The sequence below is a fragment of the Orcinus orca genome, chromosome 5, assembly GCF_937001465.1.
Source record: "Orcinus orca chromosome 5, mOrcOrc1.1, whole genome shotgun sequence".
In the NCBI taxonomy this organism is placed as follows: Eukaryota; Metazoa; Chordata; class Mammalia; order Artiodactyla; family Delphinidae; genus Orcinus; species Orcinus orca.
In genome coordinates this window covers 52,405,849-52,429,955 of record NC_064563.1, presented here as the reverse complement: position 1 = coordinate 52,429,955, position 24,107 = coordinate 52,405,849, and the positions used below count along the sequence as shown (strand labels likewise).

Sequence of the window (24,107 nt, the reverse complement as noted above, 5' to 3'; positions counted from 1 at the left end):
ATATTGCCCCACCTACTCGAGAGCATCTGTTCTTCCTCTTCCAGTGTTTTGCCTGTGCTCTTTTCTGCTTCAAGTGCTGTCTCCCCTTCTCTCCATAGATTCTCTACAAAATCTTTTTCACCCTTCAAAGCCTAGTTTAAGTGTTATGTCTACTGTGACCTTCCTCATGCTTTGTCTCCAAAATGGAATGACCCCTCCTCCCCCAGCCTCCTGCAGCAGGGTTAGCAGATGCTGGTGCCGTGGCCCCTTATTGTGGCATGTTGCCCCAGTCCTTTGCTGGCGTCTAAGCCCCTTATGGCTCGTCGTCTTTCTATTTTCACCTCTAGTGCCTAGTCCATGGCAGACCCATGGGGCTGTTGAATTGAATTTAGTAGCACACATTTCGGAAGCTACAGTGTTTGTTTTGACCCTTTGGTTTCTATTTCTGCTTTGTAGAAATCAATGCAAGTTCAGGGGTCTTTATCTTTTAATAGTTTACATGAAGTGTCTCACATCTGGCAACTATCACCCCCAGACCCAATCATAAATAACATTCAAAGTAGTTATTTTACTTCCTTTATTAAAGGGAAGCTGAAAGGAGCAGCAGATTTTGTCACCCAACTTCTAGAAAGGAAATACAGGCTGCTCGGACGTCAGAAGCTTGTATATATTAGTTGATACAGTGAGTTCAGTGTTCTTGAAGGATCAAAAACCAAGTTAATATTGAACACAATTTTCCATCTTCTCCAATAGCGACTCAGTTCTGATTCAGGGTTTGTTGGTGTTAAGTGCTTTAAAGCAGAATGTCTTGGGGCTTTACCTGCCCAATTTATCCTAAATTATCCAGCAGTGCTAAATTTACCCTTTTAAGAGGATGAATTGAATTATTAAATGCACATTAAAAAGTGATGGCGAGGGGTAGATTTTATTTTTGAGTCATATGTGATGGCCTTTATTCCATATTTCTAAACCCCGTTGTGGAGAGCAGAGTTTAGAAATATTCACTTGGAATTTGTCTAGCAGAACAGTAAGGCACTGGCCCAAAGACCATTCTACCCAGATTCCAATGGTTGCTGGAAAGACAGTCCAAGGTTTTCTTCTATAGGTGAAACAAACTGGACCCTTAGTGGTGCTCCTGTTAAGTGACTGGCCTGCTGCCACACTGTCACCTTGGGGTGCTTCTGTTCACCTCCTGCCCCGGCTCAGTGAAGATTTTCACTATTCATATAGGAATTGTCAAAACCGTACTAGGTTAGATTCCACACTCTGGTATTGGTCCTTCTGGACTGAGCGCTCTGCTGCCTGGAAATACAAGCAGTGTGTAGTGTGCGGGGCTGTCCCTGTAGGAGCCACAATGCGCTAGGCGACTTCGATCTGTACCAAGTGTGGATTGATTTTACTGGGACGACGGGGTTGGCAGGGAAGGGAGGGGAGTGGTGGAGAAGGGGCTGTGGAAATACCCTCCGTAAAAAGTCCCCACAGTTGAATCCTTCAGTTGTTCAAACAAGTTTCTTCCTGACAAACTGCATTAATGGTGCCCATTGTCTTTACCCTCCTCCTGCAGTGGTAGCTGGAGAGGTTGTTGTTGTCGTTTTGCGGTACGCGGGCCTCTCACCGTTGTGGCCTCTCCCGTTGCGGAGCACAGGCTCCGGATGCGCAGGCTCAGCGGCCATGGCTCACGGGCCCAGCCGCTCCGCGGCACGTGGGACCTTCCCGGACCGGGGCACGAACCCGTGTCCCCTGCATCGGCAGGCGGACTCCCAACCACTGCGCCACCAGGGAAGCCCTGCAGGAGAGTTTTTGTTCTGAGTTTCTATCATACTCAGCAATAAGAGAGAAGCAGAGTGAAGTGGAAGACATTGCACCAGGGAGGAAGAATCAGAAGATCTGCACTGAGTCCCTTTTCTTCTGCTCATTAGCTGTGACTTTGGCACTTTGCCTAAACTCTCAGAAGGTTAGTTTTCTCATTTGTCAAATAATAATTAAATCTGCCTCCTACCCAGGGGGTTCCTTTAGTGATGCTTAGAGAGATGTTTATAAAATACTTTAAAAACTGCAAAGTAGTTTCTTTTGACAAAACAAATATTACATGTCTCCAGCAGAACATGTGCTTGAAATTCTGTAGCCAGTAAGATGATTTTCATAAAGGAGAAATGTGTATCCCCTTTCTCACCTTCTGACTACTTCTGGGCTGGATTGCTGTGGACAGAGTATTTGTGTCCACACGGGAGCGTGCATGGTTTCCTTGTCTGTAAATTGGGAACAACAATACCCACCTCCCAGGGTTATTGTCAGGATGAAGCAAAACAATTTCAGTACGCACAGAACATGGTGGGAGTTCACTGAATGTTAGTTTCCACACTTTTTCCCCCTTCACTCCCAGGCCCCTACTCTAGTGAAATAAAATCCTCCTTGTATAACTCAGGAAGCCCCAGGAACACATTCCTGCAAGCCATGAAGGAAAGAAATACTTCCCTGTGTCCTTATGGGGAGAGCAGGGCTTTGACTAGGCTGATGTCATAGCTGTGCTTCTGCCTGCTTTTTGGTCAAAAGACATTTCAGTGTGCTGAAAAATAGCCAAGGAGGGCTTTTTCCCGTGCATGGGAAAGAAGACATTTTTTGTCCATCCTCCAAGTCCTCCCTGCACAGATTACTGTCAAGCACTTTATTTATAAAAATGCCAACATACTCATTATTTGGCGAATAACCATGCTGCTGTCAGTGAAGAAACAGCACATAGAGTATAAAAACAATCTCCATTTTTATCATGCCTGTCACAGCTGGGAGGCCATGGAACAAGGATGCATTGTTTGAAGGAAGGGCTGCAGAGGCAATGCTCAGGTCCTTCGGTGGCCTCCTGGGCAGTGGGACTGTGGTCATATTTGGTAAATAGTTACATGTTCTTTTACCGAAAGATATCAGTCTTGCCATAAATTAATTTCTGGGCTCAGTGTTGAGATCTTGACATATTGTTGCTTTTAGATAAGCTTTCCCTGGTCTGTCTGTCTGTCATTCCTCTAATTCATGGGTCCTTCAAATGTCTGTGCGCTTCCATGATACAGAAACATAGATCCATTGGCTATGTGACAAAAGGCAATCCATCATTCACTGGTGAATTTCTAATGACTTCATATTTCATTGCTAAATAGAACTCCCAAATAAAGTCTCTAGAAGGGAAACACACACAATACTGGGAGAATAATTGGTTTCTGAAGTCCTCAAACCAGTTATTTCTGAGGTCAAGATGATCTTAGGGACAGTAGCTCTTCCTGTCTTGGTTGTGAACGCATATGTGTGAATGCATATGATGACTCTGCATGTCCTGAGACTGATAGATTGTACCCAGAGTTTACCCAGAGTATTATATGTTTTCCCTGAAGAATCATTTCTTTTTTCTTAAAACGTGCTCCATCATTGTACGAGCTTATTGATAAATGAATGTGGTATCATCTACCTGTAGTAGCCTTTCATTGGCATTTGCCATTTCTAGGATGTTTTTTTTTCTGGGATGGTGAAACATTCTTCTAGAAAGTATTAACCATATGATACTTCACTTCTCAAAGAGGGAACCTTAGTAAGTTGTTCAGTTGATTCCACCCTGGTCAGTTGTGGTCAGGCTTGGGAGAAACTTTCAAGTAGTTTTTGTTATTTTTGTTTTAATTAATTTATTAATTTATTTATTTTTGGCTGCACTGGGTCTTCATTGCTGCCCGTAGGCTTTCCCTAGTTGTGGCAAGCGGGGGCTGCTCTTTGCTGAGGTGTGCGGGCTTCTCATTGCACTGGCTTCTTTTTCTTGCCGAGCATGGGCTCTAGGAGCGTGGGCTTCAGTAGTTGTGGCATGCGGGCTCAGTAGTTGTGGCCCACGGACTTAGTTGCTCCGTGGCATGTGGGATCTTCCCGGACCAGGGCTCGAACCTGTGTCCCCTGCATTGGCAGGTGGATGCTTAACCACTGTGCCACCAGGGAAGTCCCTTCAGGTGTTTTTAATGAAGAAGCTCCTTTTACCTAGAGCTTGTTAAGAGATTAGTGTAGTGAGCTGCCAGGGGAACACATGGATATGGGAAATAAAGCAGTGTACAAAAGACAAAGCCCTAGATCCTCCTTGTGAATATAAGATAAGATTGGGTTGTTGCTTTGCACCTAATCTCTTCTCTTGTCAGGTATTATCTTTATACCTCTACTGGCAAGTTTCATCACATCTTAGTTGAGAGTCAGAAGAAAAATATTTGGGTCCGGATAACATAGTGGGGTTAGGCATACTCTCAGCACCATCTACGAGGAAGCACCAATAGACCCAGCTAATCCTCCTGTAAAATCAAAGCGTCATATCACTCCAGAAAGTCAAGTGTCTTCTTAGAGCTCAGAAATAAATGATTGTGCTGACAGGGGGTACCACATGTGGAGAGAGAAAGATTTTTTTGGAAGATCATGTAAACAAAGTTGAAGCTATTTGGAGAAACTGGCCCTCAAAAATCCTGGCTTGGGAAACAGCCTTGGAAATTGGAAAAAAATCCTCGGTGACTGCTGGTTTTCTTCAAATAGAGATCCAATTACATTAAGATAGCAACCGTTGGGAGTGTATTTCCTCTTTCCTTCCAGTTATATCTCTTCTGCTGTCCCCTCCTCTAGCCCCACCCTTCATGTTCTAATAGCACGCAGCTCCTCATTGCACCTGGCCACAAGTGGGCCCCAAGCCTTCCCTTGCCCACCTTGTACGAATCCACACAGGGACCCATTCCAGCAACCTGAAGAATCACTGCCCTACTCACGAGGCTTTGCTTAGCTGTCTTCTCCTCTGTGACACATGTTCTGATTGGACCAGTTAAACCAGATTTCGGCTCTTCTTTTGTATTCTAACAGCTCTCTCTCTACCCTACTTAGCATTTCAAAGTTTACTCTTAATTTAGCAGTTTACTTTACTGCTTTAAGCTTTACTTCTTGAGCGTAGAACCCACAAACTGTACATCCCCTCTCCCCCCCCCAGTAACTCAGGGATAAAGGGGCTCAGCAAACGTCTGCACGTGTCAGCAGTGTCTGCAGATTTCTCATCAAGTTACTTGTCAGGTTGTTTATAAAATTAGCGTAAATATTTAAATATATGTTTATATTCTATATTCTCTCTATTTATATATATGATTATGTAATCTTATAGTACCTATATAATTTATGTTTATATTACATATATACATATATTTCATATTACATACATAATTTCTGATTTCAATTTCTCATTAAGTTACTTATCAGGTTGTTTATAAAATTTGTAAAAATATTTAAATATTTATTTATATCCTCTATATAGAATATGTACATACATAAATATTACAGAGAGAAATATGTGGCACAGAGAGGCTAAAATAATTTATCAGAAAATACCCACATTCGTAAGGGTTGTAGTGAGGGGATTTGACCATGGGTCTGTGTTTCAAAGCTGGCATGATTCCTGGTAGCCAGTACAGCCATGCCAAGGTAGGAAGGCAGTCAGTCTAATGCAATTCCACAGACATTTGCTGAGCCCCTATATCCGTGAACCACTGTGGGGAGTACAGTCCATGGGTTCTAATATATATATATACACACATATATATGTGTGTGTGTATGGTAATAATATACATACACACATATATACATACATATATATACACACACATATATATACACACATACCTATAGAACATGGAAAGTATGTTCACTAAAGTGGAGCTATTTCCCTGTCACTCAGTCAGAATTTCTGAACCAGTTTTAGCCTACATCTTCCTGTGATAACAAAACAAAAGCAAATACTAAAGAAAACAACTTCCTTCAATGTTCAAAATTTCAAAATAAATATGTGGCCGATTAAAAAAGAAAGAAAATACACTGAATAATATCAACTATGCTTTTCAAACTACAACTCCCCCCAAGAGAAATTCTAGGACATTTTCTGAAAATTGAATGTCACAGGTTCTTCTCCTCGTGGCCAGTCCCGTGCCCTTCCTCCGCTTCTCTTACACATGATAATCCATGCACTAAACTGTACGTTCTCCGAGAACAGGGGTGCAACTGGTGTTCGATCTGTGTCTGGCACATGGGAAAGGGTTAATTTTTTCCTTCTTTTACCCCTACCAACTATGCCTCTACTCAGCTCCTGCCCTCTCCTTCTCTCCTCCCTACTCAGGGGTCTTGCTCCATCAGTCTTCTTTCCCTTCGTACATCTTCAACATCTCCCTTTATCTTTAGGGTCACCAGACTCTAGCTGGCCTGGGACAGCTCCAGTTTACTCCTATTGTCCGAACATAATTATTAATAGCATCTACTCTCAGTCTCAAAAATGTTTGGTTTGGTTGATAAATTATCTGGTCCTCCTATTTATATTTGACCTTGACCTTCAGACATGCATATGCTCAAACTCTCCCATCCTAAAGATACCAGACACGCACATTCCAAATCCAATGCCCAATCCCATATTTCTCTTTTTCCTTCACAGCCACACTTCTGGAAAGTATTGTTCAGATCCATTTTCTCAATTTCCTGCCCTACCATAGTCCTCTAGACAATCATTCTTGTCTCCACCACTCTTCTGAAACGGCTCTGGTGGAGTGATCTACTACTTGCTAAATCCTTTGGACATGTGAAGGGTTCTGGTTAGGTGATTACAAGCTCCTTGTCCTGTCCTAATCAGATGTTATACTTTTAAATATTTCCTGAGTGTTATCTTGTTAACCAAGGTAGTTAATTTGTTGAGGTTCATTCTACCATCCATGTGCCCATTGACTTGTAACGTCTTTTAATCCACGCAACAGTCCTATGAGATAGATATCATTTCCCCGCCTCTCACATAGGGCAGGTGAATAACTTTCCTACTTTCTCACAGCTAGTAAATGATGCAGCTGAGATTCTAATTTCCAAAATGGATTCTGTTATTTTTCCATGACACTATTCTATCTTCCTTCTTCTCAACCGAGTGCTAATATCTGTTTTCATATGACTAATTCAGTGTAACCACTCGACTGGTGAGCTGATATTTTAACAATATGCAGATTCTGAAAACTTAGACCCACCAAGGGTTAGTCATTGTCTTGTAGAATATACCTGGGAGTGGTGACAGTTACGGATATTTAAACCAGGGATAGGGGAAGCGGCTGTTGCTGCCTAAGTGGTGAGTTTCTGGATTTTAGTAAAATAAACCAGGATTTTGTTTCTTGAAGTAATTATACTCTAGAGAGAGCAAAGAAAGATGGAGACAATTATGAATGACCTTGCATCTCTGAGCTGTTGAGCACTTCTGGACCAGTGGCTGATGTTTTCATAGCCTTTTCAAGTGAAACCTTTCACTGAGTCTCAAGCCACGGACCACCAGTTGACAAAAAGAATTCTTTTTTCCAGGATATTAACCTTAATTTGAGTGTCATATAATGATTGTTATATTAACAAAAAAAATCTCCAAACACATTTTCTAACGCTGTTTAACCTTTCTGAAAACTTTAAGTTTTGAAATTTTTAGGATCCCTCAGCTTTTTTTAGGTACTGTCTTTTGAGTGTTATCATTCCAGTGAGTTGTTTAAACTTTAAAGCAAGAATTGGCAGCATTTTTTATAAAGCAAATAAAGGTTTTCTAATAGCTTAAGTCAGTAATAGTGTTGATATCACTCAAACCCTCATCCCTGGGCCTTGTCGCTCTAAGGACCATCGTAAGTGGACAGAACTATTTAATAAACCCTTTGTAGGTCCTGACACTGGGAAGAAGTTAACTCCATTTCTGTATCTCTGGAATCATGCTCTTTTGGATCTAATTTATTAAATACTGTGACTGCCAGTGTCCGGACAGTTCTAAGATAGATATAAGTGAGGAATGAGAGGCAGGACTTTTTTTGAGGCTACTGAAACATGTAATAATGAAGACTTGATTAAAATTATATTTCTTGTAAGTGGAAAACATTTGACATACTGTATGTGAATGCATGTGAAACTTCCTGTCTCTGTGACATTTATGCCCTGTGTCTCATTCTACAGATCTATAGGCATAAAGTAAAATCATCAAACTTTGTTGATGTGACTATGTCAGCCACAAATGCATTTTGCTCATGGAATCAAAAGATTTTTAGTTCTTTGAGGCGTCCCAAGAAACCGAAAACATTTTGTATAGTGAGACTGTTTAGTATCTGGGTGCTTTTGGCAGGCAGTTTGTACATATTGTCTTCCTGTTTAGGGCCACTGCCTTTTTGCAAGATGTGAGGGGTGGGTTAGCTCTTCTGTGTTGTTTTTGAGCTGTTTATTTACTTAGCAACTTCATTCTCAAAGTAGTTGTTGAAAGAACAGAAGTTTGTAAATTATACAACATTAAACAGTGGATGCCATCCATGGCTTTTAGCCCAGACCCTGTCAAATACTTTTCTATTTCCTGGTCAGACCTTAAAAATTACTGTGAATTACAGAGGCATTAGCATTTCTCAGTTTAAATGTACTGTTTCTTAATTAATTCCTAAAACTCTCTTTATGAAATACAAGCTCTTGTTGAATATGTTGGGAAAATAATTATTGACCAAAGAACAAACGGCTTTAGTCTTAAACATTTAGGTTCATGTTTGACCTTACCTGTGTTAGGCAGTTTATGATGTTATGGGGCTATGTCTAATTCTGACATATGTCTCTGCGAGGAATTACAAATTAATTTCAATCTTGTGCTCATTATCATCGATTGTTAATAGTTGCCTGGAGTACTGTGTTGTGAAGGATTCTGAGGCTCAATTCAGGCTCATTGAGAATGTGTAGGGATCAAACAACAGTGATTGCTGTTGATGCTGGAGAGACACATGGTAGTGTATGGCTGTGAATTTGTTATTCCTGACATGTACACACCCAGAAAATTTTGTCCAAAGACCCTAAGATGCAAAGGTACAAGGCTCTTAGCTTTCTGATAAGTTTTTTTCCAACCATAAGTAAGATGGCTGATATCTTCTCTTTCCCATCCTCTTTCAGACAGAGGCAGAACATCTCCAGAAAGGGTTTCTGTCTGTATACTTTGGTTCCCAACTTGTGAGCACAACTGTATTTTAAAAGGAATAAACAGTATATATCCAAATGAAGTGTCAAAAGAGCAGAACAGGACAGTGTGAGTCTTGGATGAGTGTCTGGGTCCCATCTGCTTCACATTCAGGTCCTTTGGGTCAGGGAGCCCAGGGCTGTTCCTGGCGGCTCCTCATGTCTCCCTTCTCAGTTTTCCTTTGGACTTGGCCTGGGAAGGATGAGAGATGTGAGAAAACCTTGTCGGCTGGCTCAGAATCTACCCTGGTCTGCATATTCTGATGGCAAAAACAGCATGGCAAAGAGGAGATGAGACACGGTGGGTAAGAGCTTGGGTGGGTCTGGGTTTGAGGTTCAGTAATCCCACTCACTGTGTGTTTTGGCAAGTTACTCAGTGCTTCAGTTTCCTCTTTTGTAAAATGAGGATAATAGTAGTGAGGAATTGTAGGCATGACGACTGTAGAAAGCTCTGCACTGTGTTTTTCACATAGGACGTGCTCAGTAAATGGCCTGTTGTTACCATTAATAAATATTCATCAATATTTAGAGGATAAAGGACTACTATAAGTATTCCAGAATTTTACAGCTTCTTTCCAGAATTTCTGAACCCCTTCAGTGCTTTTTAAACAATGTCTTTAATATCCCTGCCTTATGATCTTCTCTGCCTTTTTTTCCCTCTGTTTCTGCCACTGAAGCTTTTTTCTTTCTCCCCATTTCCTCTTCCCTATTTCCCGCTCTGCCTCTGTTTCATTCCTTTCTTTTCCTTTTCCTTTCCTTTTCTTCCATCTCTCTCCCCCCAGCACCATTTTCTTCTTGGATGTCTTTTATTGTTCTTTCTCCATCCTATTCTTATTTCTTTTTTCTCACGCTTCCTATCAAAAGGTAGTTATGAGAATTATTAAAAGAATGAAAAATGAATGTAAATAGAAATTGAAAAGCAGTAAATTTAACTTATGAAATAGTAATTTTAATTACATTGACTGTGTTATATTAGAGCAGAGCATGGACGGAGGCATAACCTATAAACTATGCATGTAATATAAACTCTCTTTTCTCTTAACACATTCTACCTCTAGAGGTATACGATTATGGATAAACTCATGACTGACAGTCCATTCATTCATTCATCTATAAACAAATGTTAAGTATGTGCCAATTGCTGTGAAGGAATTTGTGGAGAAGATACTTACTGTGCAATGTGGTCATTTCGTGCTTGGCCCACTTTAGGAGGTGATTAATAAAATAATTGTGGAATGAATGACCAGAGAAGAAAAGTGACCCTGTGGGGTTCACCAGGTGAAGAGGACAGGAAGGGGGAAGCTGGAGATATTCTAGAAAACTATAGCTAATTGTGTATGGCAGATCACAAGGAATAAAAAGAAGTAAGATGAGACTTGGTCATAAAGAACTTTATATTTTGAATTAGTTATGTTAGGTTAGGAAGCAGTGGCAGATAGATCCCAAAAGACTGTGGCTTAGTAAAATGGAAGTTTATTTCTTGATCAGTGACTGTCCTGGTTGGCTGTTCTGGCTCAGTAGTGTTAACTGGTTTGTTCCATCATTTATGAACACCCTTTTGCATAAACCCTCAACTCCTTACTTCACACCTGGCCAGTCCCCAACCCTAGTTAAATCCAATTCTCTGCCTACTCTACCTCTATACCATTCCTAAAAAACTATTGTATAGTCCATTCAGGCTGCTATAACAAAATATCATAGACTGGGCAACTTATAAACAACAGAAATTTATTTCTCGCAGCTCTGGAGGCTGGAAAGTCAAAGGTCCAGGCACTGGCAGGTTTGGTGTCTGGTGAGGGCCTGCTTCCTGGTTCACAGATGTCTATCTTTCTACTGAGCCCTCACATGGAGGAAGGGTGGAGGAAGCCCTCTGGGACCTCTTTTATAACGGCATTAAATCCATTCATGAGGGCTCCATGCTCATGACCTAACTGATAACTTCTCATAGACCCTGCCTCCAAATACATTGCATTGGGGATTAGGTTTAAACATACGAATCTGGGGGGAAGACAAACATTCAGTCTACAGCAACTATTTCACGCCTCCTTCTGTTCCCCTTAATCCCCCACCTCTTCTCTTTTTCACTATCAGCTAATAACCATATTTATTTCTTTTTTAAAAATTTTATTTTGCCATATTACATACAGTAAGATATATATTTTTTAATGCTTTTCTTTTCTTTTTTAAAAAATTTATTTATTTTATCTATTTATTTTTGGCTGCATTGGGTCTTTGTTGCTGTGCGCGGGCTTTCTCTAGTTGCGGTGAGCAGGGGCCGCCTCTTTGTTGTGGTGCGCGGGCTTCTCATTGCGGTGGCTTCTTTTGTTGCAGAACCCGGGCTCTAGGTGCGCGGGCTTCAGTAGTTGTAGCACGCGGGCTCAGTAGTTGTGGATCATGGACTTAGTTGCTCCGCAGAATGTGGGATCCTCCCGGACCAGGGCTCGAACCCACGTCCCCTGCACTGGCACCACTGCGCCACCAGGGAAGGCCCATATTTGTTATTTCATTGAGAAACTAGAGTAGGATAAGAATGTTCACATGCCAACATCACTAAATTGAGGAAGCCTCCTGCATCTGTCCCTCTCATTCTGCCTTCTCTTCTGTCACCCTGCTTCTGATGTCCTTCAGTCTAAGGTGAACTACTTCCCTTGTACAGAAGATCCATCCTCTTTCACCCACCTATAGACATACTCCAGCAATTCTTCCCTTTAACTGTAGCATCACCAGATTTTCTCTCCAGCTTGATCATTTCCATCGATGTATAAACGCACTGTAAGTCTTCCATCTTTGGAAACAGACCTCTCGTGCCTCCACCTACACTCTAGTTATTGCATTATTTCTCTGCTCCTTCTTGGAGCATAACACTATAATCTCGCTCATTCTTATCTCATGTTACCAAAGAGATTCTTTTGTTAAGGCCATCAGTGACTCCCATATTGGTCAAATTCTCAGGCCTCATTTTAGTCATTTTAGACTTTGATTCAGTTAATTATTTCCTCCTTGTTGAAAAACTCTAGGCACTTGAATTCCTGCAAACTATTCAATCCTGCTTCTCTTCTTACTTCACTGGTTGATCCTAAATTTCTTTTGCTGGTTCCTTGTTCTCTTTCTACCCTTTAAATATTGGAGCACCCACAGGCTCAGTGCTTGGATCTCTTCTCATCTTTGTCCATAGTCCTTCTCTCAGACACTGATCTTCCATCCTCACAGCCTTAAATACCATCCCTACACAGATGACTCCCAAGTTTATATCTCTATCCTACACCTCTTTCTTTAGCTCCAGCTTTGGAGATCCAACTTCCAATGGACATCTTCATGTGCATGTCTAATAAACATCTCACTATTAACATGTTAAAAGCTGAACTCTTGGTTTTTTCCTCCCTCCCCAAATCTGCTGCTTCTACATTCTTCCCCATTCTATCAGGTGTTCAGGTCAAAAAAAAAAACTTGAATCATCCTTGCCTCTTTTCATTCTCTTACACCTGCATCCAGTTAATCACTAAATCACATCAGTTCATTTATTCAAAGTACATCTAGAATCCATTTGCTTCTCGCCACCTCTACCATCCTGGTCCAAATCATTACCATTTCTGGCCTGATGAAGGTAATAGCTACCTAACTGGTCTCCTTGCTTCCACCTCTGTGGTTTATAATCTGTTTTCCACGTTGCAGCCAATGTGACTGATTAAAAACCTAAGTCAGTTCACTCCTCTGCTCAAAACTCTCCAATGGCTTCTCAATTCACTCAGAGCAAAATGCAAAGTCCCTGCTATACTCACAAGCCCCTAAAGGCCCCACATGGTGTGGTCCAAATCCTCCCTGACCTCATCTCTTTCCACCTCTTCCTCTGTCTAATCAGCCACAGTGGCTACCTTGCTGCTCAAATATTCAAGTACTTCCAACCTCTAGGCCGTTGAGTTTATTTATCTTTTTAAAGTGAACAGTTCATCTTAAACTGTGGAATCAACTTTCCTTGAATCACAGGTTTTTGTTTTTGTTTTTCCTTTGCTTTTGGCCACCTGTAGAACTCATGAAGAAGTCACAAGCTTGCCTTTCAGTAAAATATTTCTTAGAGGATGTCGCTCTCCATATCTGTCTAGTTCCTACTTTCAATTTGGGGAAATATAATTTATGAAAAACAAAAGTACAAAAAAAAAGTAAAATGTAAAAGAAACACTTTTTCCTTTAAGGCTTTTGACTTGATCAAAAAGACCAGGAACCAGATGAAGCCGTTTCCTGTATTATGTAAACTGTGTCTCAAGAAGAAATATGTTTGTGCTGTACAGGAAAGCATGGCATTGTCTCCATGCCATTTGACATTTCTTGCACTATGGAGCAGTTGATATGTGCACTACATGCTAATCATTTGGGGAAGTGTTTTCGATTTTGCTTAGATAGGTATAGTATTCAAATTTCAAAAGTTACTCAAAATTGGGATAGTTTCGGCTATTTGTTTACTTTGAGAGAAAGCTCTATTTAAAGAAAGTCTAACTGAGGTTGGATATTTTGAACTGTCCATGGTCGTTGTATAACCTTACGAAGTATTGTATCACATGGCAAACTTTATTATTCATTTTCCTAACAGATATTTTCCTTTCCTAAGGCAAAGCTGGAAATTTGCTTGTACTAACTGACATAACTAGGTGTACTTACTATCCAATGCACAAAGCTCTCTAATGTGCTAGGTATACCTCACTTCTATGACACTGTGATTTCTTTATTTTAGAGTCGTTGAGAAGAATAACTTTAGAACATGATGTGACTGCCATTGCTACAGCATGTGACAAACAGTAGCATGGTTAGCAAGAAATGTAATATTTGTTTTTGCATAGCTTTCATGTTTGGATATTCCTATATCTTTTCAATCAGCTATCTCCCTTTATAATTTAATTTGTCATTCAGTTGGTAATTTTGTTGTGTCTGCTACATGCCGGGCCCTGGGATAGAGGCTGTGGGTCATATAAAGAAGCATAGGCTCAGATCCTACCTTCAAGCAGCCTAACAAGCTTCGAGAAAAAGAACGTAGCTATGTCTGTTAGAAGAAAAGGAAGATTACCTTAAGATTAGAAAAGGAAACAAGTCATCTTGTGTGTGTATGTGCACGCATGCATGCATGACAAGTAACCAATGCTAAGGAGATTGTAGATCTGTCAGTCGTTAACTGGTTATGGTAAAGGCATTGAAACAAAGGCATAAGAACTCAATAATTTTTAATGCATGTTCCCAAACAACAGTGCCAACAGACACACACCCCCAAAACAAAGTAAACAACAAAAATCCTTGTTAAGAAATTCTCTAGAAAGTCGCTAAATGACGTACAATGGCTTTCCAGAATTAATGGGATGTTCCAAAATGTCTGTGGTAATTTTAAGGATTAATCTGTTTGATGACACAATTTCTTGTACAACTATTAGGTTGAGTTACACGAAATTGCCATTTTGTGAGCCGTAAAGTCCTGAGTATCAGCAATCTCATATGCTCAACCTGATAGAAGTGACTTGACAGGAGGGACTGGTGTGTTCCTTCGTACAGGTCCTGCTTAGCACATGGCTCAGCATGTGCTCAGCCAGTGTTTATGGAATGAATGTTGACTGCATGCTAATATATGACATGTGCAAAAAAATTATGAAAATTTCTCTAATAGAGACAAAAAATGTCTTTAATCTCATAAAGATGTGATGTCATTGAGAAATTAATTGCAAAATTACCCAGCTGAATCTTGTGAGAGTTTTGGTTATTTTTAGGAGCTACAGAAAGTTACAGAGTACTAGAGGTATTATTAATTTTTTAATAAATGTTAAAAGGGAAAAAGGTTGAGGCCCCCGGCTGTCCTTTGTTTAGAATGGCCTCTTGTCCTGACCCTGATATATACTGTTCTGGGGTGTTTGGTTTTGCCATAGGGTGATCATAATGGTTGCTTCTATAGTTCTTCATAGAATTACCTAGCATGACAAGGTTGCAGATTTCATCAAGCTCACATCCTCACTTTGCAAGTGAGGAAGCTGAGACTCCAGGTGGCTAAATGACTTGGCCTCAGTGGAAGTCATGTGCTAGCACACTGGGAAGTAAGACTCAAGATCTGGATCTCAGCTTGGTGCTTTATCCTTTACATCATGATGCTCCAACAAAAATTCAAGGCAGCAACTCTAAATTGCAGTATCAGTGGTTACTTGTACCTAGGACAAGATTAGAGGCAGATATCGAAACAAGACCAGTTCTAATATTTGTAGTAAAAAGTCATTAGAATCTTAACAGCAAAGAGAAGATCTATTTCTTTTTCAGTCTGTATCTTACGGCTTTCTCTTTGCCTGTATGTGTAATTATCATTAATTTCCAGATGAAATTAATTCTTGGAAGATAGGGTTGGAAAAGAAATGTATGATGATATCAGTAGTTTATGCCTCATTATTAATATTATTTAATATATTTTGAATGTTGTATCAAATTCTGTGATATTTTGGGGAGGGTTAAAATATATACGCAAACATATTTTTATGTTTAATTACAAGATTACTTTAACATTTTTGTAATTTAAACTTGCATGTGTCATCCAAGCCATTTAGTACTTCATCAAAAGAATGTGCTGCTGCCTTGTTTAACGTACTGTTAGGCAGAATTCCTTTTATATTATTATTATTTTTTTTAGGTCTTACATGTTTGTAGAGTACAGTTTCAGGGGAATTCCTTTGGTAGTCTTCATTGAGCGTCAGCAAAAAATATTATTCTTGGCTTGTGTCCTGATTAACCCAGACGTTTTAATGTGTGTTATGATGGGTTATTTGATGGATAGTCACCTGTACCCTGTGATCAACTAAAACTTGGCCACTTGAGTTAAACCTTAGTGGCTGAATGTCATAATTTCCCATCTTTTGTTTGATTAATACTTCCTTTTGAGATCTGAAAGGGAAATGTCTGGAGTGTCCTTCGATGTGCAGCCACACTCAGGATGAGAAGGAAGACGTGTCTTTTATGGTGAGAGAATTCTTGATCATAACAAGCTCATTCAGGACAAAGCATTAGACACCTCCCTTTTTAAAAAGGAAATAAGAGATAAACACTTCACTCGCCCTTAAGAGTGTTTTTTCCTAAAATTTTATTGACTTAATGTCTTTATTTAGATTAAAAAGGAATAGCATGTGCAAAAGTATAAGAAAATTCGTAAGCAACAGATGACAAAGGACTTTATGTACAATGCATGAAATTATATGCAGTAGCTTTAGATTTATAAATATGTTATTGTAAGATGTCATGTGAAAATATGTAATTCTTATTTGCCCTTTAGTTTTGAAGGGTGGCTAGAATATTTGTTATGCCTAGAGCAGCCTTTGTGTATAAAACCATGACAGTCTTCAACTCAAAGAATTTTTTTTCAAAGAACCCTACCTCCTCACTTTTTTGGAGAGGCGAAGGGTTCCTTTTATATCTCAATTTGGGTAATGTGGTTCACTGCATCTGTCAATTTAAATATTCAGGAAATGTCTAGTTAAAGTCTCAATATTTACAGACAGAAACTATTAATTCATTCACTTTATTTAATGTTCATCTCGCCCCTAAGACTGAGCCTCTCTTCCAAGTGACTAGGTTACCAGCTGCAGGGGGTAAAATAAATAGACCCAGCACTTGCTGTCCTGGAGGTTAACATCTAGGGAAAGGGGTAGTGGGACGTGAGTAAATGAACTGACATATTATTACAAATTGTGATCAGTTTGCTAAATAAGCAACAGAGGAGGATCTACCTTGCCCAGAGATGGCATTTGAGGAGAGACTGGGAGAACATACTAGAAGAGAAGGAAGAGTGGTCTAGCTAAGGTGAATAGTGTGGGCAAATACCTGAGACTGGAAAGGATTTGGTTAATTCACGAAATTAAAGAAGGTCAGGGGAGTAGAGCATAGAGGGGGAAGAGGAGCTTGGAAGGAGATGAGAGTGAAGTAGGAGGGTCTGATCCAGCTGGGCTCAGTAGCCAGGGCAGAATGTTTGTATCTTATTAAAACTGCAGTGGAGCATAAGAACCTAGGAGCAGTGTTAATCTGGGGGTGGGGGGAGGGGGGCGAGGGACTAGGTGGATGGGAAACAAGAATGACGGGGGGCTTTATGCTATATATCTTTTTCTATTCTTCATTTATTTAGAAATGTTTGAATGTGTACCTATTAATAGTTAAACATGTAAAACATTCCAATGGGAAGCCTTTTACAGTTTTAAGTAAGGATGCATCTTAACATGATTCTGCTTTTAAAAGATTGTTTTGGCATCTGTGTGGAGAATAGATTGAATGAGGCAAGACTGACAGTGAAAGATTATAGCATATTGTAGGGAAGTGATGATGTGGCTGGGAATAGAGCGATGGCTGTGGATTGGAGGGGAGAAGAGGGAGCTATGATCTATCTGTGAGGGAGAAAGAAAAAAGCTAAGAATTATGGATCAGATGTTAAGGGTAAAGGAAGGGGAGGGAAACTAAGGTATTGTTTCTCCATTGGAGCCACATCCCGTGATAGTGAATATTGGGAGAGAAACCAGTTTGGGGATAAATCAGAAATTTTGTTTTATACATGGTAGCTGGGTGTGGCTGTGAATACTTAAAGAGATGCTGTCAAGTGGGCAGCTGGATATATGAGTCATCACCTAAGGAAGAAGTCTGAATTGGAGATAGGAGTTTGGGAGTCTCAACTCACATATGATATTTAAAACTTCCACAGTTGGGCTTCCCTGGTGGCGCAGTGGTTGAGAGTCCGCCTGCCGATGCAGGGGACACGGGTTCGTGCCCCGGTCCGGGAGGATCCCGCATGCCGCGGAGCGGCTGGGCCCGTGAGCCGTGGCCGCTGAGCCTGCGCGTTCGGAGCCTGTGCTCCGCAGCGGGAGGGGCCGCAACAGTGAGAGGCCCGCGTACTGCAAAAACAAAACAACAACAACAACAACAAAACTTCCACAGTATATGGGAGCTGCTAGAGGGTGAGGAGGAGAAAGTGGCAAAGGACTGAACCCTTGGTCTTGCCCATGTTTGAGGTTGAAATAGGAGGAATCCTTAAGGAAGGTGGGGATGCATAACTGGACAGCAGGATGAAAAGCACGGTGGTGCGGTATCACAGAAACGAAGAGCGTTTCAAGAAGGGCAGGAATCCAGAAGACTCTAGTTCTCATCTGGATTCTGCCACTTCTTGTGTCTATTTTGGATATAATCTAATTTCTTGGAATTTTTCATTTTTCGTCTGTGAGATTCGTCTTGTCTGTCACACAGGTTTGAGATGGTCAGTGTTGAGAGCATCAGCTGAATTACCATGTTTTAGATATTAATCTATAGATATGGTACATATTAATCTATAAAAAAATCTATTATACTTATTATGTAATATTCTACTATAATTATATGAAAACACACAATAGCCTGACTTTCTTTATTATCTGGACAACGCTTCACTTAAAACACTTGGTAACCTAAGTCTGATTTAAATTTCTTTTATGCCACTAATGCACAAGTGTTTTAAGTAATATTGAATTCATATATTTACTTGAAAGGAATGGAGGGGTAGCAATTTAACTAGATATATTTATAAAAGAAACACCTTTAACCAAAATGGAGTATATTATTTGAAATGAAAATACATTATTTTATTTATCTTTGTGTTCAAGTAATATGTATCTAGGTAGAGAAACATCTCTAGCAACTGTGGTTGTTATAGGGTTAAAATGCTGAGTTGAAGTAAGTCATTGGGAAGGAAAAAAGGAAAAAAAAAAAACAACCTTTACACACTTTGTTAAAACAAGAACAAAGAGCCCATGGAAAGCACCAGGTGTGACATGGAAAAGATAAGGAACAAACTCTTCTGTGTACATATCACTCTAAGATTATTTAATGACTGGAAAGATGACCTCCACCGAAAGGTGTGGCATGAAAGTGAGCATGAAACAGAACACTAATCATATATTTCAGCAACTCTGATTTCCAGTGGGCTGGGCCTTAGTGCTGACAGTCAACGTGTCCATTGTAAGACAAGTTTATTTCTTGCATAAGTTTACCATTACCCTGGAAGCCCTGCTTACTGGCAAGGCCCCCTCGGCCGGCTGCCCTCCATGCTTTTTCTTTCTTTCTCCTCTTGGCCTCCCCTCCCGGGTAACTCGGTTATCTGGCCTCAGACTTCTGAAATTCTTTGGGCTTTCTTGTGTTGTGATTTTTTTCCATCCCTCAAATTAGGTAATCATTTAGTAGTCCTTGCCTTGTAATTGAGATGCAAGTTATAATTCCCCTTGGCTCTTGAGATGACTTGTTGCACCCACCTTTTCCACCTCCTTATATCATGAGATTAAAGCACGAAGTGAGCTCTAGTAATGTAATAAAATCTGGAGTTAATTAACTGCACTGAAGATGATTATATTATGAATTAAGTAGCTCCTTCTTAGAACGCACGGTAACTACCACAATAAATAAACCTATAAAAATGCAGTTTTCAGGGAGTTTAATTTTCAAAAGAGCCTTCTCTAATTCTATTAATATTTATTGGGTCCTATAGGTATGGATTGTATCTAACCTCATTCATTCTGATTAGAAATGTCTTTCCTTTCCCAGTAATGTAAATTTACTGGTGACAGAATTAACAATCTTAAGGGCCCCCCGCCATAGGATCTCATTGTAATAATTATTTATTGGGCATCAATTATGTACCAGGAACCCTAGTACCGTGCCTGACACATAGAAGGGACTTGGTACAAGCTTCAGGAGAAAATTTGGCTGGGAAGAGAGAAAACGACTTATAAAAATGAACTCTAAGTTGACATTTTAAGAGCCCCAATAAAGTGCAAAGAGATATAGGAACGGGAAAAGGGGACACCAGAATTTGTTTGTAATCTGCCACATAACTAAGGACGTTCCTAATTATTTTAAATTTTACATTATGGTAACAAATGCTTTCAGGGTTATCTGAATTTTAGAGGATTGAGTAGGGTGATAAGAAATATTCTATACAGTGTTGTTTCAGGTAGCCTGCCACTTCATCCTCTGTGTGGCTCAGTAACACTTATGCTTAAAATATAAGAAAAGTAGTTTTGACTTCTGAGTAGTCCAGCAGCTTTCACCACCATTAATTCACATTAGATCATTTATATTCAATTTACGTTTTCCTACATTTCATTATTTGTCCGTTGGCTCCAACCAGAAGAATAAGGTTGAAGGAACAGGAGCTGAGGATACATAACTTTTTCAAGATGTGTTGATTTGGTTGTCTTATTCTTATGGGAACAAAAGATAAAATAAGTCAACACTAAAATCAATCTTTTTCTATTAAAAACCCAACTGAACAGGTGATGCATAGAGATATATGGAAACAGCTTAACAGAGAAAGTTATTTTAAAAGATCAAGGCTGTCACTAAGTACACAACTGGATTGACCATTACAAATACTTGCTGAGCCAAATATTAGACCGATTATTTGATTCATTGGGAGTGGGAGGACTGGAAAATTCCTCCAAAACCCATCTCTCTTGCATGAAGGGTGATGAAATTACTTCCATTGAGCAAACATGAAAGTAGCTTCATTGCTTTGGGCTTAACATTCATATTTTCTGAAAGCAGCTACATTTCTTACACCTCTTCCCAGGAATCCTAGTGAAGGAATCCTGCCTCTCTAGACAGGCAGCAGTGTCTGATCTCATGGTATAGACACGGAGATCCTTTTCTTCCTGGGAAGGGAGTGTTCATTTGGCATTTGGTCAGTATAGCAAAGAAGAGAGAGAAGAAAAAACCCCAAACTAATAAACAAAATCATTTAGTGGATTGAAGACAGTGAAATAAAACAGTGTGAGAGAGATGCATAAAGCTTCCAATTCGCTGGATTTTAGATACTGGAAACAGAACATGACTCTTTGATTATTGAGAAAAATAAGGGTTCAGACAGTCAAGATTGCAGACTCAGAGCCTGTGGGCTGCTTCTGGCAGGTAAAGTGTTCAGAGGAGAAAAAAGAAATTGAGTTTGAACGTGTTAAGAGGGCCATATGTTTTTAGTTTCACACAGACCTCACCAGTCCCTATTATCTCACACTTGACTCTTCACCATTTTTATGCTACCTGTCCTGCACTGAGGTCCCAGAGTTTGCAATTGGTACGTGTCTCCCACCTCTAGTGTTTTATGGCTCTCTAGGTCAGGCACGGAGATAGCATGTACTAAATGTATGTTGAACAGCTGAGTGAACAGTAGTGGAGATACAGACATATCCGTTTTAAGTTGGTTCAGCTACACATTCCATGAGTGAAACTTTCTGAAAATGCTATCAATGTGTGTCATTCTATGAAGACGAGTGGCAAGGAACTTTCCTATTCTGTGGGAAAGGGGAGTGTTAAATTTTTGATGACACTACAGATTATTGGCTTGGAATTTGTTGAGTATATGGAAAATCATTTCTTTTTTCCAGTCTTTTGATTGGAAATCCTAAGACCTCTCTTACCAACACTTGTAATTATCCTGTTCTCCATGTGTTCTATTTAACCTTTTCCTCCCCACCATCCTCATCCTCATCAGGACAAGTTGTTCATCAAGCTCATCGGTGATATGAATTAATCAAACAGTGTTGTTGTTTTTTTTTTTTTTGCGGTACGCGGGCCTCTCACCGCTGTGGCCTCTCCCGTCGTGGAGCACAGGCTCCGGACGCGCAGGCTCAGCGGCCATGGCTCACGGGCGTAGCCGCTCCACGGCATGTGGGATCTTCCCGGACCGGGGCACGAACCTGTGTCCCCTGCATCGGCAGGCGGACTCTCAACCACTGCGCCACCAGGGAAGCCCAAACAGTGTTGTTTTTCATGTGACTTTTTAAGGTGATCATTGTCTTAAAAAGGAAGGATATGTATAAGAGGATTTGTGCTACTTCGCTTCAAATAAGAAGTATTAAAGTTGGGAAAATAATCCGAAAGAGCCCCCCACATCATTGTGCTCAGGTTTTGGCTTTGTTTAAAATTAAAAACAAAGCAAAACAAAACAAAAAGCTTTTAGACCAATTCAGTAGAATCTTGGTTGATTCTACAATGTTACACTTTAAAATTTCATATTCTTTCACTGCTTTCCGTTTGTTCAAAAATAAGTTTATTTATTCTTTCAATAAATATTTACCAAATACCAATGATATGCTAATCATATGAATTCACAAGATTTCTGTTTTCTGTCGTTTAACAAAAATGACAAAAGAAAACATTCACGCAAACAGGATACGGCACATGAAACAAACTCCACCAGTTGCACACAGTAGCCACCAGGGTATTTCTGGTCCCTGTGCTTTGCCTTGAACGAGAAGGGCAGGCGGTGTGTGAGGACGTGACCTTGGAGCCCTGATTGTCTGCTATTATCTAACGTATGCTACCTTTCAAACAGGGCTTGGTGCATGGATTTCTTTCTTCCTTTTCTCTTACCTGCTTTGAAGTCACAGATACAGATTCTATGTATTCAAGTTCAGCAAGTATTACTGGAGTGCCTAGTCCCTGCCCAGCCCTGAGCTTGTTTAAAAAGACAAAGTAGTGTAACTCTCTCCATATTCCACATCCTAAAGAGAACATTTTACAGCCTTCCCTGACGTTTAGACAGGCATGTATACACTAAAAAACCCCTGTCTAACATCTCCTAGAATAACCACATTCTTCTAAACATCATCTGGGTATTTAAACAAGCTGCACTGATGTTGGTTCCAAACCCCCTCTCCTTGTGTTGCTCCCATCATATTGATTTATACTTGAAGGAAACTGACATAAAAGGATCCTGTGTTTGGGGTTTATAAATTTCATGGGATAGTTAGGCTATAAATGAAGGATTAGTTCATAAGTTTCACCTTGGTACTATTCTGAATAATATAAATCCTGTACACATACTTTATTTGATCAACAGGGGTGAAAACTGTCATCAAAATTAGCGTATCTTTTGAATAGCAGAAGCATCTTACCTCTTGGTAATTATGTTACATTGATTTTCCTAGAGTAATGGGGAAGAATTTAATTTTGTTTAAAATATGAATAATGTTCACACCTGCAAGCCATTATTCTGCCTCCTTAAATTTCAGGGTCTCATTCACATCATCTTACATTTCATTGCTTTGTTTGGGGATGGTGCTGAAAAAGTAAAATCATGAGACGTGCCACTATTGTTGATTCTAAGTGAAAAGCCATAGGCTATCAACACTGCTAGTGCTTATTTTCTGTATTATGATAGAAAAAATAAAAGACATATTTTCTCCCAGCTTTCCCTAGGGTGGATTGGGTGGCATCTTACTTCATGTGATACGAATCATACATTTTTCTTCTATGCAGAAATCTGTATTCCTGTAATCACTTTGTCAGCTTTAAGAGGGAAAGGAAAATGTTTTGATTGGAGAAAAAAAAATTCTGTTCAGGTTGGACATAATCTAGTCAGACACTCACCTTGTGCAGCTGTTTCAGTTTCAAAGAATAATCACAACATTGTAGAATGATGATGAGATGTGTTATTACCTAACAGAATCACAGTGATGTTTAATTAATTCCATATTAACCAACACGACAACATGTTAAACAGCAAGAGGTATGGTCAAGGTTGGAATACTGAACCCAAAGAACAGTTCAAGAAACGGAGTTTAGAGAGACTGCTTCAGGTTAATTCATTAACTAGTAGCAGCACGCGAAGCAGAAGTGAAATTCATGAGTTAGTTGGGGCCATGTATTGAGCGAGGCCTTGTCAAATCATAATATAACCCAACAAGGTGTTGGAGTGGCTATAAAAGCTAATAGAACCCCAGACTCCCGTATAGAAGTACAGTTACCTGATTTAATAGGGGTAATGGTTAGCTGTGTGTACTCTCCTCTAGTTAGATCCTATTTGGGTTATTGTCTTTATTCGGGGGGTAGCTTGTTTTAAAAGAGATTCATGGACTGGAGAGCTTCTAAAGAAAGGGCATAAGATAGCAAGAAGTGAGGCTGTTTAGAGAAGAGAAGGCTTAGAAGGAACATGGCACTCACTTCAAATATTTAAAGGGCTGTCATGATGTAGGTAGCACGGCTAGACTTATTCATATTGCACAAGCCGGTATAGAATTAATTAAAACTGTGAATCTAAAATTTTAAGGAGGCATAGAAAACTTTGACTGAACTGAGCTAACTCAACAAGT

The 24,107-nt window shown here is 39.9% G+C and overlaps 1 protein-coding gene across 7 annotated transcripts in view; it reads left to right on the top strand.

Moving 5' to 3' along the window:
- Window positions 1-24,107, top strand: part of MECOM (MDS1 and EVI1 complex locus) — a 568,305-nt gene that overhangs the window by 333,881 nt on the left and 210,317 nt on the right. The gene's annotated exons all lie outside the window — the stretch shown is intronic.